The 15169-nt window shown below is 34.6% G+C and overlaps 1 protein-coding gene across 2 annotated transcripts in view; it reads right to left on the reverse strand.

Annotated features, from left to right (window-relative positions):
- Positions 1 to 15169, reverse strand: part of ADK (adenosine kinase) — a 497861-nt gene that overhangs the window by 320459 nt on the left and 162233 nt on the right. The window lies entirely within an intron of this gene.

The following is a 15169-nucleotide window of genomic DNA, read 5'->3' on the forward strand; positions in this document are numbered from 1 at the left end:
CAATGAAGAAACTAAAAGAGAAATTGAAAGATTTCTTGAGACAATGAAAATGGAAACACACCATATCATAAACCATAGGATATAGCAAAAGCAGTTCTAAGAGGGAAATTTATAGCAATAAACATCTACATCAAAAAAGAAGAAAGATCTCAAATAACCAAACATCACACCTCAAGGAACTAGAAAAACAAGAGTGAACTAAATCCCAAAGTGGCAGAAGGAAAGAAAGAATGAAGATCAGAGTATAAATGAATGAAATAGAGACTAAAAACATAATACAAAAGATCAATAAAACTTAGAATTGGCTTTTTGAAACTTTTAGCTAGACTAAGGAAAAAAGAGACAACACAAATAAGAAACCAAAAAGGAGACATTATAATTGATACCACAGAAATACAAAGGAACAAAAGAGACTACTATGAGTAATTATATGCCAACAAATTGGAAAATCTAGAAGAAATGGATAAATTCCAAGACACATATAACCTACCAAGATTAAATTATAAAGATATAGAAAACAGAAAAACATACAAGTCAGTTTTTCTATACACCAACAAACTATCTCAAAAAGAAACTATGAAAACAATTCCTTTTATAATAGCTACAAATAAATAAATAAATAAAATACCCAGGGATAAATTTAACCAAAGAAGTGAAAGATCTCTGCAAAGAAAACTACAAATCACTGATGAAAGAAACTGTAGATGACACAAATGGAAAAACATCCCAAGCTCATGGATTAGAAGAATTAATATTGTTAAAATGCCCATGCTATCCAAAGTGATCTATAGATTCAATGCAATCTCTCTCAAAATACTAGTGACATTCTTCACAGAAATAGAAAAACCAATCCTAAAATTATATGGAACCAAAAAAAGACTCCCAAAAGCCAAAGCAATCTTGAGTACAAAGAACAAAGCTGGAGGCAATACACTGACTTCAAAATATACTGCAAAGCTACAGTAACCAACATATCAACAGAACCCCTGTACACTGTTGGTGGGAATATTAGTACAGCTACTATGAAAAACAATACAGAAGTTCCTCAAAAAATTAACAATAGAACTACCACACGATCCAGCAATCCCACTACTTGGTATACATTCAGTGGAAATAAAATTAGTATGTCCAAGGGATATCAGCACTCCCACGTTTATTGAAGCATTATTCATAATAGCCAAGATATGGAATCAACCTAAGAGTCAATCAAGGAATGAATGGATAAAGAACATGTAGTATGTATACGCAACAGAATACTACTCATCCATTAAAAAAGAATGAAATCTTGTCATTTGTGACAATGTAGATAAACCTGGAGAATATCACGATAAGTGAAATAAGTCAGGCACAGAAACATAGACAATGCATGATTTTGTGCATATGTGGAATCTAAAGAAGCTGATCATAGAAGCAGAGAATAGAATGGCAGTTACCAGAAGCTTGGGTGGTTAGTGAGGTGGGAGGATGAGGAGATGTTTGTCAAACGATATACAATCAGTTAGACAGGATTTTAAAAAATTTCTAGAATAGGCAAACATACAGAAACAGATTATCTGGGGTAGTGGCAGGCAGGATGGGATAGGAAAGAGAGAGAAATGGGGAATGACTACTAATGGTTATGGGGTTTATTTGATGATGAAAATGTTCTAAAATTGTGGTGATGGTTACACAGCTCTGTAAATATATTAAAAGGCATTGGATTATACATTTTAAAGGAGTGAATTGAATATGTGAATTATATTTCAAAAAAGCTGCTTAAAGAAAAAGGAAATATATATTAATTTGAATACGTTTCAAAATCCAAACAATTAAATATTTTCTTTGCCTTCAGAAGAAAAATGGCAATTCAGAGTGCCAACATAAATTTAATTGACAAAAATCATGGTCTGACCAATAAACAAATGAGACTTTTTTCAGAAAAAGTCTAATTTGTAGTTCAATTAAAAGAATATATCACCCATAGGATAAAAAAAAGTTTCTGAATTCTAATTACAAAACAGAATGAAAAGGAACAGAACCTTGGCAAATGTTTTATCCCCTTGATGAAATTAGGTACTGTTGCTTGCAGTATATCTTACTGAAGCTTTCTTTGCTTTGTTTTAGGCAAGAAAGATATAACCTCAAATTGTACCCATGTTTAATGTCATACCCTTTGACACTACATAACATTAAAGCCCAAGAGCGCAGAAGTATGCCTTTCTTTTATGAAGTGGATAATTGTGGTACGTATGTATAGATTTGTATAAGACAACCTCAGAGCAAAATCATAACTACTGAGACAGAACTAGAATGTTTTTACTAGTAGTGGCAAAACAATTTAATTAAGTATAAAACAAAGTCTAGAGGAAAAAAACCAGAAGAAATTTAAAAAAAGAAAGGAGAGAGGGAGAGAGGAAAGGGAGGAAGGAAGGAAGGGATGAAATACTGACTTTGCCTTAAATATCACTTAGGACAACAAAACAGTGCTTTCTTCATCTTATTTTAGCTACTAAAACCTCACAATACAATTTGACAAGGGAAAAAAATCATTAAAGAAGTTAGGTGTTAATTCATATTTAAAATTTAAAAATTACAGGAGATAGCACAATTTCAGCTTTATTTTATAGGACCCATGTTACTTAAAATTATTTATTAATCTGAAAACTGGCATTAATAGGCACCTTTTTAATGACAGAAAAGACTGATGAGATTTTGTGTTGCATCACCATCTGTCACATCCTGCTCAGATATTTATAAATACAGTTGTGCTATTGACATTTCTACAACTGTTTCAGGTGTAAGGCATTAGAAGGGAGAATTCTCTTTGATCACTTCAATATCATATCTTTTTTTTTTTTTTTTTTTTTTTTTTTTTTGAGACAGAGTCTCACTTTGTTGCCCAGGCTAGAGTGAGTGCCGTGGCATCAGCCTAGCTCACAGCAACCTCAAACTCCTGGGCTTAAGCGATCCTACTGCCTCAGCCTCCCGGGTAGCTGGGACTACAGGCATGCGCCACCATGCCCGGCTAATTTCTTCTATATATATTTTTAGTTGTCCAGATAATTTTTATTTCTCTATTTAGTAGAGACAGGGTCTCGCTCAGGCTGGTCTCGAACTCCTGACCTCCAGCGATCCACCCACCTAGGCCTCCCAGAGGGCTAGGATTACAGGCGTGAGCCACCGCGCCCGGCCCATATCTTCTTTTTAAATCTAAGTAGTCTGGACTGCTCCCAGATCACCAGAGGTATGTCTCATAAAAAGCCTTTTAACCTCTCACTAGTTTTTATACATGAAATAGGTCACAAAAGAGATATTCAGAAATATTAATATATAAAAACCACATAGATTAACTGTTCTCAAAAAAGATCTAGAAATAGATAAGCAACATGAGGCATTTGACTGAAATCAATTTAAACTTCTAAATACTATGACACAATTGGTAATGCTACACAGTTTTTGAAATGTCAGTTTTATAATTTTTAGTTCAATGTTTCTATTTCATTCAAACATAACTCCTGAAACTTATTTTTTGTTCAATGTTTTTAGAAATTCATTGTACACAGGGTTTTGGAAAGCTTTCAAATACAATTCTGAACACTGATTTATTATGTGATGTTTTGCATCAAAAAACAATTAAAAGCATCCCCCTGAGATGTATAAAAAATAACACACAGGCAGTTAGGCAGTTCTCTCAAAATTTAATTAAAAGCAAAACAAAAACATGGTTAAAATTTTACTAGAAGTTAAATATAAATATGGAGGCTTATGTAACTGGGAGAGAAATGTGAAATTGGAAAATTAAAATTAATTGATCAGAAAAGCAGATTAGGAATTATAAGATAGAAATAAGGATATGGTAAATGAAGAACAGACCAAGCTAAATGTTTAATTCTTATGTGAAGAAAAATGCTAGTCTATTACTGATAGTTTTATATATGTGATTAAGGAAGAAAATCTATAATTAGCATCATAGCATCATCTCTACTACCTAAAGAAAAATAGAAGAGAGGTCTATTTGGCAAGAAACATAGAAAAATTTTATACTTTCCATGAAATAATTTCCAGCATAGTAAAGAAAGAAGTATTATTTATCCAAAGATCTCTGGTTAAATGAGAGGGAAAAAATTTACTATATTTAGAAAAATGGCAGTTATTAAAGTAATAAGGGAATGTTTATTCTTTATTATTGAATAATCATAAAAATCCATATACCCTCAATGTTGTAATAATGACAGGGAAAAAAATAATTGATCCTAATAATTACTTGTTTATATTTTTGTTAACAAAGGATAAGAAGGTACTTAAAATTTATCAGATGCCCACAATACATCACAAAATGTTACTTTTAAAATAAATAGAAAACATTAAAAAAATCAATAAATCAAACTGCAGGAAGCTTAAAAACAAGCGAACTTACTTAAAACAAATAGAAATACCTGGTCAGGCACAGTGGCTTAAGCCTATAATCCCAGCATTTTGGGAGCCAAGGCTGGAGGACTGCTTGAGTTTGAGACCAGCCTGAGCAAGAGTGAGACCCCATATCTACTAAAAATAGAAAAATTAGCTGGGTGTGGTGGTGCAAGCCTATAGTCCCAGCTACTCGGGAGACTGAGGCAGGAGGATCGCTTGGGCCCAGGAGTTGGAGGTTGCAGTGAGGTATGATGCCACTGTACTCTAGCAGGGGTGACAAATGAGATGCTGTCTCAACAACAACAGCAACAAAAATCCAAATAGAAATACTTCATGTAGCTGGTCATTGGGCTTCCGAAAATTGCAATAAAACAGATAATACCATAAATTTCCAAGGGACAGAAAGGTATTCAAGCTCCAAGGAAAAATGTTGTCCCTAGGAAGCATAAAAGAAAGAGTCCACTTACTAAGGAATTGTATTTAAAATGATGTATACTTGACTCTGTCTGACAACCTCCAATTCTTCCCAAATCAAGGAAGACTGTAAGAAGTGGAGAGAGTATGTCAAACACTACTCAAAAATCTCTAAAATTTAGAGAAATCAATACTGAAGTCCTCTAAAGATGAAATAAAAATCTCTAGTAAGGAGAACAAACTGAGGTTACCAGTTAGAACATCAGGGTTCTAACTCTGCTTTGCTTAGTTACCCACCATGACATTTTTTGATTTTATTTAATCAGAATCCTTATCATTAGAATGAAGAGTACATCTTGCCTACTGTATAGGCTGATATAAGGATCTAGTGATTGAGAGGATATACAATAGTATAAAATAGAGCTACTAAAAGGTAATATAAATAAATGATGTAGGTCCAGGTTAAAAAACCAATAGCTCCAGAGTGTGAATAGAAACAATGGACCCTTGACCTTAACACAGGGTGACCAATGTTTTACAAAGGTTTAGAAACTTTTTAGGAACAGCCATACCAGATAGACAGAGATTGACAGACTGACCAACTGACTGACTGACTGACTGACTAACTAAATAACTAACTAAATAAATAAAATGACAATACTGACTGACTGATTAACTAACTAACTAACTAACTAACTAAATAAATAAATAAATAAAATGACAATACATAGCAAATAATTATGGAGTACATTAGTGGAGTAGGCTGCTCCAAACTCCCTTCAAAAAAACAACTATCAAGCAGACCAACATATTCATTATGGGAATATGAGAAGGAGAAGAGAAGGGAGAGAAAATAATAGAAAAAAATATTTGAAGATATAATGACCAAAAACTTTCCAAATTTGAGGAAAGAATGAACTCCAAGCATGACAAACACAAAAAGAGTCCTACCAAGATACATTATAGTCAAATTACTGAAAGACAAAGACAAAGGAAGAATTTTGTAATCAGTGACAGAAAAGCAACTTGTCACAAGTAAGCATCCTCAGTAAGATTAAGAACCAATTCTTATCAGGAACCATGGAGGCCAGAAGGCATTAGTTGACATATTTACCATACTAAAAGAAGCACTAGCAACCATGAATTCTATATTCAACAAAAGTATCCTTCAAAAATAAAGGAGATAATAAGACATTCTCAGATAAACAAAAGCCAAGGAAGTTTGTTAATAGCAGATTTACCCTACAAGAAATGCTGTAGAGTACTTCAGTCTAAAATAAAAGGACACTAGACACTAAGTAGATTCTATATGAAGAAATAAAGAACCCTGGTAAAGGTAACTACATAGGTAAATATAAATGCCAGTTTTACTGAATTTTTCATTTATAATTGCTGCTCTTTTATTCCTATATGATTTAAAAGGCAAATGAATAAAACAGTAAGAAAAAAAACAATAAAAAATAATAGGTCATGAATTCTTGCCTAGGCTGATATCCAGAAGAGATTTTCCAACATTTTCTTCTAGAATTCTTATGGTTTCATGTCTTAGATTTAAGTCTGTGACCCATCTTAAATTAATTTTTGTGAGTGGTGAGAGGTGCAGATCCTGTTTCAGTCTTCTACATGTGGCTATCCAATTTTCCCAGCAACATTTACTGAATACTTAAGGATTCTTTTCCCTGGTGTTTATTACTGTCTACTTTGTCAAAGGTCAGATGGCAATATATGGATGGTTTTATATCTGGATTCTCTGTTTTGTTCTATCAGTCTATGTCTCTATTTTTATACCAGTACCATGCTGTTTTGGTTACTATACCCTAGTAGTATAGCTTAAAGTTTGGTAAAGTGATGTCTCCAGATTTATTCCTTTTGCTTAAGGTGGCTTTGGCTATTCCAGCTCTTTTCTGGTTCCAAACAAAACATAGAATTATTTTTTCTAGATCTGTGAAAAATGACGGTATTTTGATGGGGATTACATTGAATCTGTAAATCACTTTGGGTAGTATGGACATTTTAACAATGCTGATTCTGCCAATCCATGAACATGATATGTTTTTCCATCTGTTTACATCATCTGCAATTTTCTATTGATTTGTGTACACTGATTTTGTAACCTGAGACTTTGTTGAATTTATTTATCAATTCCAGGAGTCTCGGCAGAATCCCTGGGGTTTTCTAGATATAAAATCATATCATCAGCAAAGAGTGATAGTTTGACCTTCTCTTTGCCCATCTGGATACCCTTGATTTCCTTTGAGCTTCTTGTAGGTGGATATCTAAATTTCATAGCAAGAGCAGGGAAGTTTTCCTCTATTATTCCCTCAAATAGTTTTTCCAACCCTTGTGTGGTGATTCCTTCTTCACCCTCAGGGATGCCTATAATTCTTATGTTTGGCCTCTTTACATAGTCCCATATTTCTTGCAGGCTTTGTTTCTTCCTCTTAATTCTCTGTTCTTTATCTTTGACCAACTTGTTTAATTTGAAGGTGTTTCTTCAAGTTCTGAGATTCTTTCTTCTGCCTGGTCTCATCTATTCTTAAGGCCTTCCACTGTGTTTTGAATTTCCTTGAATGAATTTTTCATTTCCAGAAGGTCTGTTTGATTTTTTTTTAATACTTCAATTTCTTTAGTGAATTTTTCATTCATTTCCTGAATTTTTTTTTTTTTTTTTTTTTTTTTTGTGGTTTGTGCTGGTTTTCCATTTTTTCTTCTTTTTCGTTGAGCTTACTTACAATCTGTGTTTGGAATTCTTCATCTGTCATTTCAATATTCTGATTTTGGTTGGTATCCATTGCTAGAGAGCTGGTGTTGCCTTTTGGGGGTGACCTTTCACTGATTCTTCATACTTCTAGAGTTCTTTCACTGATTCCTTCTCATCTGGAGCAGCTGTTGCTTCTTATTTTTGGATTTTCTTTTGTTTAGATAATGCCTAGTTTAATCTCTGAGACAGTAGGTGGTGCTTGTGAGTGAGAATCAACCACACCCTGTGACTGAGTCAGAAAATGCTGTAAAGGGTGTGCAAATCGACCTGTCCTTAGGTGGCACTTGCCAGAAGGAACAAGCTGCAATATTCTTTTTGGGTCCTGTGACTGGTTCTAGGAGAACCTCAGGAGAAGCATTCCAATGTCCCAGGTGGTGGGTGGGGTCCTGGAACTTCAGGTGAGTCCTAATTCTCTGCCATAGCAGAGGCAGGTGAAGGAGTACAGCTAGGCAGGGGTACAGCTAGGCAGGGATGGGTTGGGTGAGCATGCCCTCAGGCTCCATAAAAGCCGGCACAGTATCTCCGTATATTCTTAAGATACACCAATGTAAGACTTTTTGAAAGAAGAGTGTAACCCCAGTTTAATAAAAAAAGAACAATGAAATACTTCTTTTTCTCCCATGAAATAAAATATTTTAACTTTTGTGTTTCCCTTCAAATAATACTTCTCTGAATTGACTAGTCTTTAGGTCATCCTTCTTTTATGTGTGCTAAAACTTAATATAGTCAAATATAAAATCTACTTTGACTTGCAGCTCTGACATATGAGGCCCACATTCTTGGTGTCAGTCCAATTTGCTGACATCAAGTTAAATGTCCTCTCAACAAAAGCATGTAAACACAGAATACTTGGGATTTTATTTACTAGCAACAACAGGTGGTTAGATATACAGGAATTAGTTTGTAGTTCTATAAAAACATTCATCTACCTTTCATGTAAATGTATGTTTTGGTACTCTAGCTGCTTATTAATCATGTCCTTTTCAATTTATAGATTCACTATATAGGCTTATCCATGTCTAAAATGTCCATCATTTTAAAATACTCAGGACAGTGGACATCGTCCTAAGTAAAACATCTCTTTTTCAAAGAAATGATTTTGAAGCACAGAGGTAATCTGAATTTGTGGTATCAAAATTGGATTTCAAATAAGTTACAGTTTTAGTGAAGAAACCAAAAAAGTTCTATTTAATTTGGCTGCCCTTTTCTGGTGACTTTTTTCCTTGAGTTCTGAAGCACTCTTATTACATAAAAATGAGCCATTTGTTCGTTGTACGAGTTTTTTCTAGCCTCCTTATGGCATCTTCAAATGTCATCAAATATATTTGGAGAAATGGCACATAAATTTTTGTTTTACTTTAATCTTTTTTTCCATTCTCATCCTCAATGTATTGCCAAGTTAGAGAGTATTTATTCTTCTTGTCCCACATTTCAATAATATTTTACTACAGGGCAGCTCTTCTATGCCCAGCAACAATGACAGCCATCTTTTAGGCACATATCCAAGGAGGCCATCTTCTCTCATTTCTTTCAAGTCAAAAATCACATTAAGTGCTTCTACGCATTTTTTAAAAAACTGAAACGTAACCAAAAATGCTCATTACGAAAGCATCAATATCACAGGTAAGCAAATTACACTGCTTTTTAACAGTGTTGTCTATGAGGTATGCAAGACTTCACGCAGATAAGATCTTTTCAATTTCATAAGAAGAAGTTTCGACTGAATGAAATTTGCCAAAATGTATAGTTGTACTATCTGTCAAATATACAAGTACATAAATCTTGAATTGTATTTGGACAAAGTAACAATATTTTGTTTTTGTGGCCTATGGTTTCATTAAAATCTTCAAGAACATGATTTGACAAATCAAAATACCTAAGAGCTTTGGGAACATTTTGTTGTTGACATGATTTGCAACATATGTAAGTATGATTACTGGTAAGATCTGATATTATGAGCTCCAAATTATAAAGTGCCAACACATTATCAAAATGTTCCCTCTGATTTCTCCCACAGGTCATTAGAGTTCTGAATCAGGAAATGTAACTCTATTCAGTTTCATAAAACGACCAAGGGCACAATGTAATAATGCATGTTCATTTGTGTGGTATGCCTAAACTAATTCGGAGGCCACTATTTTCGACTAAGCATCAGTATCTTTTTGCGAGATTAAAATAACTGTTGACTAATTAAGAAGTAATTGCCTGTCATTTTCTACATTTGCTTTCAGATTCTCTTCTCTACCATGTCCAATCCCAAATTCTTTTCTGCATATTGTGAGGTATGCTGTTTTGGTTATTTACCTCCCTAATCCAGTTATATGAGGTTTTATCATTAAAACATCATAGCCATTTATCCTTCTTTTTGGTAATGTAAAGACTATGATGGTGTTGGTACTGAAGTAATCCTCATTTTTATTATCTAAACTCTTAGCAAACATGGTTACAATAATCAAAACGTTAAAAATCAAATTAGCTCTATCTCAATACAAAGTACACAATTACTCAATAAAGTCAAACACTAACCTTTACCACTTAACAATTACAAGGTTAAATTGCACACTATATTATTAATAGTTTTCTACTGCTGCCAAAACAAATTACTCCAAACTTGGCAGCTTAAACAACAAAAATGTATTATCCTACAAAGACAGGAAAAAAGTCTGAATGAGGTGTCAGGTCATTCAGGCTGTTGGCAGAATTCAGTTCCTAGCAGTTGTAGAACTGACTGTCAGCTGAGGACCATTCCCAGGTACCAGAGACTACCTTCCTGCCTTGGCTCATTGTCCTCTTCTACCTTCAAAGTCAGAGGTTAAGTCTTCTTCATACCTCAAATCACTTGCAACCATTTTTCTTCCCTGTTCTAAGTCTACATATGATTAGATTGAGTCCTACCAGATAATTCAGAAGAATCTCCCATCTCAATGACCCTAATCTTAATCACATGTGCATAGTCCCTTATGCCATGTAAGGCATATTCACAAGGTCCAGGGATTTAGGAGGTCGACATCTTCAAGGGCACCTTATATTCCGCCTACCACATATACTTAAGTCACTTCACCCAAAGTGATATAGCAATGGATGATCCATTCCTGTGAACCACAAATCACAGTTCCCAATATCAGCAGTCAGAAGAAAAAACAAAAAGTGAATAATTTATGCCATATCAATTGAACATTAAAATCAGTATTGCTTTCAACCCCTATTGTTGAAGCCATCTTATTTCTCCAACTTCTACATATACCACCAAAAAATGTCCTTTTGTATCCCAGAGAAGGGTTTCCCAGGAAGCCAGACTTTCACTGTTACAACTAGGACAGTCCTGGGCAAACAGGGATACCTGGTCAGCTTACCTACAGCAGAGGGTAATTAAAAGGTGTGTAGTCCGTAGTAAACTATTAATAGAAAACAAGACCTACTGAGGGGAGAAGTGTTTCTTCAGCCTGATGGTGTATTGTCCTTTAGAAATTTGAGTCCAGGTAGGCCACAAAAGAGAAGCAAAATCCATATCTTTGTATTTAAAATAACGTACATCATGAGTATTAATTGTTGGCAATCTTTTAAAAAAATTTTAAAAACAATGTACAGGTCAGGGCCTCGATGTGGATCATACTTGGCTATAAGCTATGACCCTGTTTAAAAGCAGACTGAACTAAATCAGATACTAGTTCAAATCCTGACTCCATCATTATTAGCTGTATTCTTTAGCGACAGAGAAACTGGGAGTGAAGGAGAATTCACATAGATAAGAAAAGAGAGGCTGGGCACTGTGGCTCATGCCTGTAATCCCAGTACTTCGGGAAGCCAAGGTGGGAGGATCACTGAGGCCAGGAGTTTGAGATAGCCTGAGCAATAAAAAATAAACGTACAATATAATCCAGCACCTTTGCTACTGGGCTGTTCTTGCCACCTTTCTACTGTATTTGCCTAGCCTTAAAGAAAGCTTCAAGGCCAACCTCAATTTCATCATTCATTCAACCCACGGGATACAACCAAAACTGTATTAGGATTAATCACTTTGTGGCGATAAATATTTTTTTCAGATTATACTTAACATTTAGGAAAAACAGCTTAAGTTACCAGTTACTGACTAGCACAACAACTACCACCTAGCAGATGTTCAGTAAATAACTGTTCCATGTACAAAGGGGGCTAGTACCAGCTATTAATGGTTGCCAAGGAAAATCTGAGAAATTCTCTCTAAAAGATACTTCTTCTAAAGGAATATTTTTCAAAGCTGTATGGATATTCCTATCACAGATTACATTTTGACAATGTAATCAGATCAATCAAATACAAAGGAAAAGTAGTCAGAAAATCTCTGGGGAACTGAAAAACCATACACAATACTCAGTTGAGGGCTAAATTACAGTTAAGTATTTTTAAGAGAATGAGAGTCACAAATCTGGTTGCTCTATCCACAAATAAGTACATTTAAAGCATGTGAAGATGAAGAAAATTTGGGAAATGGTAAGGGACTTTAATGCTCATATTTTCCAAATTTTCTTTTAAAAAGTAGTATAATCTTTTTTAAAAAACATTCATCATATAATGTAATCCTTATAACTTCCATCTGAACTAAACTTTTACCTCTTCATTTACAGATAAAACCACAAAGAAGCTGAATAAATTGATCATGGCTTCATAGCCAGTAAAATGAAAAAGCTTGAACCCAAAATCAGTTCTGATGCACTCCCATGCTCCCAAGAGCAAACCCATGCTCTTGGTCTGTTATGTTGCCTCATTAACTACTGAATAAGCTAATGAAATCTGTAACTTAAATTAGGCTAATGTTTCCTATAGAAGCATTTCTAAAATCTATTTTTAAGTTATTTATTAATTGTGGTAAATTATACATAACCCAGAATTTACTATCTTAACCACTGAAAAGTATATAGCCACAATTCTACTTTCTGTCTCTATGAATTTGTCTATTCTTGGTATCTCATGTAAGTAGAATCCTATAGTATTTGTCCTTTTGGGATTGGCTTATTTCATTTCACATAAAGTCCTCGGGGTTCATCCATGCTGTAGCATATGTCAAAATTTCTTTTCTTATTGATGGTGAATAGTATTCCATTTTATATATGTGTAAATTAAATACACACACACACATACACACACACACATTATATATACCCTTATATACATACACACATACCCACACACATTTTGCCAGGTGCTGGGCAACATGGCTAGACCCTAACTGTACAAAAAATTAGCCAGGTGTGGTAGTGTGTGCCTCTAGTCCTAGCTACTTGGGAGGCTGAGGTAGGAAGATCCTTTGAGTTCAGCCACTACACTCCAGCCTGGGTGACGAGAAAGACCTTGTCTCTAAATGAATGAATGTTGCTTGAACTAAACTGAACTGCTCTGCATATGGTATAAAAGAATGACTGATAGTCTCGGAATCAAGATAGGATTTCAATTCCAAATGTACCACCAATTACGAAGCAAAAATATTGTATGAGCTTACCCAAAATTTCCAATTTATCATCTTGCTAAAGAACAAGTAAACAATTACAAGAATACCTTGTTACAAAGCACATGAAGTACTATGAAAAGTGAAAAACAATAACAATAGGCAATGACTATTTTATTAATGAGACCAACATTAGGTAGAAATCTGAGGGAGAAGTTGATATTAATTATATAATTAATAAATTTTGAAAAGATAGAAATTGATGAAGATCCTCAAGAAAGGACAGAATTTACTTTCTTATGCTTTATTATTTCTATTTTCCCTTTCTGTATTTTCTGTTAAATAGATCCTGGGCTACATGATCAATTCTCCATGCCTTTTAGCTTTTCTTTCATATTTTCCATCTTCTACATCTTCTATATATTAATATTTCTTTGGTATTTTTTTAAATTTCAACTTGCTTATTTTTGTCTTTTTTGGGGGAGGATTGGGGGCTAGAGCGCCATGGCGTCAGCCTAGCTCACAGCAACCTCAAACTCCTGGGCTCAAGCAATCCTCCTACCTCAGCCTCCTAAGTAGCTGGGACTATAGGCTTGCGTCATCACACCCAGCTAATTTTTCCTATTTTTAGTAGAGACAGGGTTTCACTCTTGCTCAGGGCTCAGGCTGGTCTTGAACTCCTGAGCTCAAGCGATCCTCCTGCCTTGGCCTCCCAGAGTGCTAGGATTACAAGTGTGAGCCACCATACCTGGCCTCATTTTAGTTTTTATCTGTGCATAGTTGTATTGCTCAGGCCATCCATCTAACTAGTGATTTATTTATTTTTTTTCATTTCAGTAGTGGTTAAGCTAATGCAAAGAAACTCCGTTATTCTCTAGTTGCTTCTTTTCATATAATTAGGCAGGTTTCCCTGTATTGTCTGTGTGTTAAAACTAGGCAGGACGTTGATAATAGTGTAGAAGTTCCTCAGAAAGCTAACAGCTAATAGCCCCCGCAGATCTAGAAGGAGAAAAGACTGAAAAGGTAGCAGAATATGCTTTAATAAATTGAGGCTTCAAGAAAAATATCTGTTGTAAACAAAACTATGTTGGCCTCCATCCCTACCAAATTCACACATTGATGCCCTCATCCCCTATGTGACTGTATTAAGAGATAGGATCTTTAAGGAGATAATTAAAGTTAAATGAGATCATAAGGATAGGACCCTAATCAATAGGACTGGGTTCCTCATAAGAGGAGGAAGAAACACCAGAGATCGCTCTCTCCAAAGGTGCACACAGGAAAGGCCAGTTGAGGACATCCCAAGATGGCCACAATCTACAAGCCAGAAAAAGAGGCCTCACAAGAAAACAACCCTGACAGCACCTTGATCTTGGACTTCTATACTCCACAACTATAAGAAAATAAATCTCTGTTGTTTAAGCCATCTAGTCTGTGGTATTTTGTTATGGCAGCCTGAGCAGACTAATATAATATCTAAGGACAAAAAAGTAAATTATCTTTTTTCTATTAATCTAAGCTCACACAGTGACCAGCAGGATGTTTTACAAATTAAAACAAAATACAAATAATTGACAAAGACCTTCTCTCAGGCCACTTCACAATAATGACCATCTTAAAGATTAATTTTTACAACCTAAAATATTTTAACACTATTATTAAGTTTGAGCTTTGGAAGTATGTGGAATAATTATACTGTAGGTCTAAATCAACTAAGAGTTACTTCAAAGGAAAAGAAATCATTTTGAATTTTACTTGTCAATTTTCCACTTCTCTAGTCCTTGAAGTTAATTAGAATTCAAAGGGAAAGGCATTAATCAATGAAAAAGAAAAATGATGCTAGTTCATCAGAATTGACCTGTGATTGTACTGAGTGGGATTCTGAGCTAGCATTCAAATTGCAGAGGTCAAAACCAAGAGGCATATAAAGCTGTTTCATATCTTTCAAAATTGCAAGTTTAAACAGACTACCCACATTCTGATTCAAGATTAGGTTAAACTAGTGACTCAAAGAGTATGTCAAAATGAATTTATTCATAACCTAAACATCTGTACCCCATAAAATAAATGGGGTTATTCAATTTCCCGTTGGAAAATATGGGTATAGGTATTGATATATAGATTCATACATACATAAAAGACAGATCCTAAGTGTGTGTAATACACACACACTTAGATACAAA

Source organism: Lemur catta, chromosome 14, assembly GCF_020740605.2.
Source record: "Lemur catta isolate mLemCat1 chromosome 14, mLemCat1.pri, whole genome shotgun sequence".
Taxonomy (NCBI): Eukaryota; Metazoa; Chordata; class Mammalia; order Primates; family Lemuridae; genus Lemur; species Lemur catta.